At 33.8% G+C, this 5,792-nt stretch overlaps 1 pseudogene across 1 annotated transcript; it reads right to left on the bottom strand.

Annotated features, from left to right (window-relative positions):
• Window positions 1–4,105: 4,105 nt before the first annotated feature.
• On the bottom strand, window positions 4,106–5,539 carry LOC143536874 (NAC domain-containing protein 43-like; annotated as a pseudogene). The gene is made up of 3 exons (XR_013135951.1): window positions 5,332–5,539; window positions 4,732–5,012; window positions 4,106–4,646 (listed from the first exon to the last, which is right to left on the bottom strand). The product of XR_013135951.1 is annotated as an NAC domain-containing protein 43-like (transcript).
• Window positions 5,540–5,792: the final 253 nt, after the last annotated feature.

The following is a 5,792-nucleotide window of genomic DNA, read 5'->3' as shown; positions in this document are numbered from 1 at the left end:
GGGAAAAAATAACCTATTGATGACTAAATCGGGTCTATTAACTCCTATATTTCGATGTGATCATCAAGAAATGAATATAGACATGTTACAATATGATATTAATTAGCTTGGACCTCAATTCTCGTGATTTGGGATTGTTAAGAAAGGATTTAACAATAACCGAACCAAAAATAACAATTTGTTGATCTGTTCGTCGGTAGAGCATCATGATGGGATGTGGGGAAACCTATTGCGCTACATTGAGGGTGGTTTTTCCTGATTCTCTAATTTTGTCAATTCTGGTCCCTTAAGTTCCAAATATGTACTTTTTAGCTATTTTAAGCAATTTTAAGAGTTTCCAATGGTTATTTGACAAATTTGAAAGTTATGAAAATATAAAATAAGTTTAACCAAGTTTAATACCAAGAAATACAAGTTTTTATTAATACAAAAGATCCGAATTTTATTCCGGAGTCGGGTAAATGAGAATATGAAAAATCCGAAATGTTACACCATGAGTCTTAAATAAACCCGAAATCACATCAATCAAGGCGAGGAGGTTCAGGATTAAAGATCTAATCATTCAGCTACGTAATCGCGTCTCTAACGGTTTCAGATCTTTACTTTCCAAGTAATGAGAAACATATGATTATGTTTTCTATTTGTGTTTTGTGTTTAAACCTTACTATGGCCGGCTGATTGTCTTATAACTGGTTAGACTACAATGAATGTTAGTTAGTTAATTATGTTATGTAATGGATGTTTTTATATGATTATGTGATTAAATAGTTTGTTATCATGAACTTAATTATGATGTGTATAATTGCATATTCTATATCGGTTTCTTGATATGCTTGTGTGGATTGAATATTTCTTTTAATGAAGTTATATATATTGATTGTTTACCTGGGGTTTGAAACCTACCCGTAATAGATAAACAAATCAAGTAAATTAGTAAAGTTAGTAAGCTACATACGGGAAGGATCTGAATAAAAGGATCGAGAACTAGTTAGGGTTTTCTATGAATCAATCATTATTTGATTGTAAAGCGCATGCTACCTTGTTGTAAAACTTAGAGTTGTTGATCGGTAGAAGGTATAGTTAAGAAACCATAAGTTATAAGGAAACTAGCTTCTTGATTTTGGCTGGTCTGTGTTCTATACTCTATAGCATAGGTATTCCGAATTTATGTGATTAAACCTATACGACTTTAGTCTTTTAGCACTTCGCATATGTTTTTAATAAAATATCCTTAAACAGTACGTTTCATAGTGAATTCATCTAACACATTTCATATACTAAGATAAATTCAAAAGTTTAACTTATCTCTAAATCGTATGTGTTTTCATAAAATTATAACTTAAGTTTATTTCAGGTCTTTTTTATTTTCATAATCTTTTCTTATAAACAAAACTAAAAACTAGTTGAAGTAGGATATAGGTTAATCACGTATTGTGTTCACGGATTGAAATCCGGTATCATACCACTTTCGTGCTATACATGAGATAGGTTCACTTGTATGTTAATGTGTTTTGTTTAGTATTTGTTGCTCATTTTCCCTCTAAGTATGGTATGTGCGTTATCTAAATTATATGCTACTGTTCAAGCACGTCATCACCATCGTAAGCCGCTTCTCCTAACGTCGTTGATCACTGCCCATTTACCACTTGTTACTGTTAAATCTCAATGAAAATAAAAGGCTAGCTATAATCGATTTTTACCCCATGACTACACCCACTGTTGTCCGGCACCACCCGCAACCGTTGACCGATTGTCATGCCCTAAAACAATTCAAAAACAAAAAATAAAAGGGAAAATCTTTCCATGTTCCAATTCTTACATGTCATTTCATGTCCATAGTGACGGAGCCAAGAAATTTTTTTAATGGGTTCAGTAATATTAGTATTCTGATGTATTACTTAGGTCAAATATTTGGTACAGGATGGGTTTGGCCGGGTCACATGTCGTGCGAAGTTGATTTTTAATTTTGTTCGTGTGACTTTAATGGTGATTTTATCGAATATCATACATTTTGAATTAATTTGATAATTTTATAAATATAAATTACATTAGTGAATATGGAATGTCATTCCTAACAATGGATATGGATGGTCAATCCACTAGTTTTTCTATTTACAATTACAAAACACGAATTTTCTTTTGTCAAATCTGGAAGGATTAGTTGTCCTTCACTTTCTTTTAAAGAGTATCATTATAAAGAAAACACTAATTTCTATTGAAACACACTAAAGAGAAAAAAACACAATACAAATAGAGAAAGAGAAAAATGGAGAAGAAAAAGGTTAAATAACGTGATAGCCGAGATTCAAATTCGTGACTTTGAAACAAAGAAAAGAACAACTTACCACTCCACCTTTAAACATTTTTATTTTATATTCTGTACTGATTTTTATTGGGTTCAACTTTGAAAACTCTATAAGTTTGTTTCGCTTTTCGATACGATACGTACAATACAAATCAAAAAAGTGAATGGGTACATTTGAACCCAAATCTAGCATAATATAAGCTAATTAATATCCGTAAATAATCATCAATTATAATTGGTAGACACTCATTCCCCCTTGTGAATTCCATAGAGGTGGTAGTTGTGGTGACTGGTGGGCTTCTTCTCTAAACAGTAAAAGCTATGTAATAACACTCAAATGATCATATCTAAACACACATGCAACCTTTTTCTAATCAATAAACATTTATGCTTGTTAAAGTTCCATCATTACAAGCCTGTAGGACCAGACCTCAACAAATTTGCATGTGATAAACCTTCAATGATCTTAATATCCCTTCTTTCAATCCTGATTTGAAGTATCACCTGGTAAATTATTACGGATATTCAACAATTTGAAACCATAGTTGTCGTGTGTGTATATATTCTAGTGCCAATTTTAAAGATATTTTTTTATGTAGCGTTATTAACGTTATATACACATGTGTAGCTCCATTGAGACATTTTTCATTAGAAAGATGTGTCAACTCACTTTTGCATGAAATTGGCTATCTTGATGCCTAGAGGTTACCCAAGTGGGCTATGTATTGAAATTCTATCGGTTATGTTGGTTGTGTTTTTTACCTTTGCCTATGAATTTGAAGAGTTTTGGCTCAAAAATGTCTATTATAGGAATTCCCCCCCTTGGTAGCATCCTACAAAATTGATATATTCGCTCCACCTGCGATCGAATTTGGTGAATCTTTCTTGAATGCTTGAATTTGCTTTTACTACTGTATATCGAATCACCTCACCTATTCCTGTAACTATTCTTTTTAAGATCATTGCTTAACTGTAAAGTTATGATATTATTGGATGCGTTTTTTTTTGTAATATGAAAAGGTGTTGTAGCTTTCAGTCTCTCAACGTACCAACTTTTCGACAGTTACATTCATGCATTATCTAGTTGGTTAGTCGGTTGGACCATCGTACTCATCTTCTATCACTTTTTCAAATGGGACCGATCATTCTAACACAGCCAACTGAATAGTTTATTACTTTATTATAAATACATATATATCATCAACCATATATATCCATATATATGTTAAATTGTTAATATGATTACTGCATAGTTCATACATACGGACAAGTTCTCAAAAGGCCACCTTTGGCATGCTTATAATTAAGCCATGTGTATGATGATAATCCACACATATAGACATGTATAAGTATATATACATAAACATACAAGGGTAGAAATGGAGTAGGATAAAAAGGAAACGTGTTTGTGTTTTACGAACAACGTCCAACAGTTCACATCACAAAAGTTGACCCAACTGAACAACACAAACGAGTTAGTGATGGTGACTACCCTAAACAAGAAAGTAATGCCATATCCTTTTATATCTTCACAAACATATTGATATTATATTGAATGATATGTCATGATTATATATTTTCAAAAGAATATAAGACGTAACTGCATATAAAATATTCAACTAAGCAAAGAGTATCCCAGAGGGGATGTTTTTGCTATATATATGTATACATCAATCACAATACAATGATACCCATGAAATTGACATCAAGATCCACAACCTATCTAAATAAACACACTATATTCAAGCCACTTTCTACTTATTTTTATACGTCCATATATAAGGGATTATTTCATATGTGTTTTCCATAAATTAATGTATTTAACTTTTAGGTAAATGTGGACTATACCGATAAGTGGCAAAATGGATTCGGAGACGATGTCTGTGAGGAAGATTGTGCGAAGCTCCAAAGATCTATCATTGATGCTGACTGTGGCGGTTCTTGATCATCATGATCAAGTGGGAAACATGTCTTCGTTTGGTTCATCATAGCAACCATAGTGTCGAGATGGCGGTTGACCATTGAGCTGGGAGGCCACAAGTCGATCGACATCAGCCCAACTGTCCAGATGTTCGTGATCTCTAGACGGTTCGAGTCTTGGCATGTGTAGGAATCTGTCGTTGATCGGGTTCATGACTTGTTGCATGTTATTATCAAGTGAATGAGTTTCTTTCTTGCAGGATATATCATTTATGTACGCTAGAAATTGATGAACACTTCCATCTTTCTTTAAAGATTGCACTTGAGCTATTGAATCGACAGATTTATGGTAGTTTTTCTTTTTAAACACACGACATACGACCCACCCATCTTCTTGAGTCGAGTCACATGAGTTTAAAGCCTAATCAAGAAAAAGTTTGTAGCTTCTGTGTTACAAAATGTGGTTTTGAAGGTAACACAATTAAATTTTTATGACAATAACTTACATAAGTATAATCTTGGGTGGTAATTGTGTTGTCATCTAGCCTGTATTCATGCATTATCCAATCTGACTTTTATCCATGAGGTGCTCTTCCTTTATAGAAAACAAGTGTTTTCCTCATACCTATTCTTCTCAAGCTACTACGAATGACCTTATCTCGACCCGTGGCTTTCCAGAAACCTGCAGCAGTCGCGCGGTTTGTACGTGTCCCTGTTGGGTATTTCTTATCTTTATGGCTAAAGAAGTACCAATCGTTTTGTGGGGTGGATCCGATTCTGCATTTTTCTATTAAAACACACGCGAATAAACAATCAAACATATAACCTTTTGTATTAGCGGTTGGTTTAGGATTCAACTAAGTATTTTAGGTGATTTTTTTGGAAGTTTTGGGTCTGTAGGCAGTTCACTACCCCTGCAAACGAACTCGACAAGTGTGCTTGGGTGGCAAACGAACTTCACAGAGTTCGATGAAAAACTATAAGCAAAGGATGAATTACTGTCTAAAAATAATTAGTTGAATCCTAAACCTCCTACTGATCCAAAAATTATGTCAAACATATGTAAACATGTATAGAGTTATCATGCAAAACGAATGAAAAATCACCTTGGATGTCCCATGGTTCAAGCTTGTTAAGATCGATTTCGCGAATAACATCAAGATCAATCTTTTCATATGCAACTTTCTTTCGTAAGTAGTAACGTAGAAGCTCTTCTTCCGTGGGGTGGAACCGAAACCCTGGTGGCACCTTGGATTGACCATTTACGTTCACCGATAAACTCATTTCTTCTTTAGACATCTCAAAGGAGAGAGAGAGAGAGAGAGAGAGAGAGAGAGAGAGAGAGAGAATGAAGACAGAAAAACAACACGGGGAAGATGATAATTTATATGGGATTATAAATGCGTAATTATGAATCAATGTGTATGAATACACCTTATCAGAATGTAGTTAGCAAAAGAAGACATGAAAATGGAATAGAAGGTTCATAATGATGCACCAGACTTATATTGTTGGGTCACGGGGTTTTGAAAACTACTTACTACCTACTGATCGATCTAACACAAGG

The sequence above is a fragment of the Bidens hawaiensis genome, unplaced genomic scaffold (assembly GCF_021521415.1).
Source record: "Bidens hawaiensis isolate Kalapana, Puna unplaced genomic scaffold, B.hawaiensis_p1.1 tig00010983_1, whole genome shotgun sequence".
Lineage (NCBI taxonomy): Eukaryota > Viridiplantae > Streptophyta > Magnoliopsida > Asterales > Asteraceae > Bidens > Bidens hawaiensis.
The sequence above is the reverse complement of the archived record's forward strand: the minus strand, read 5'-3'. Positions and strand labels throughout refer to the sequence as shown.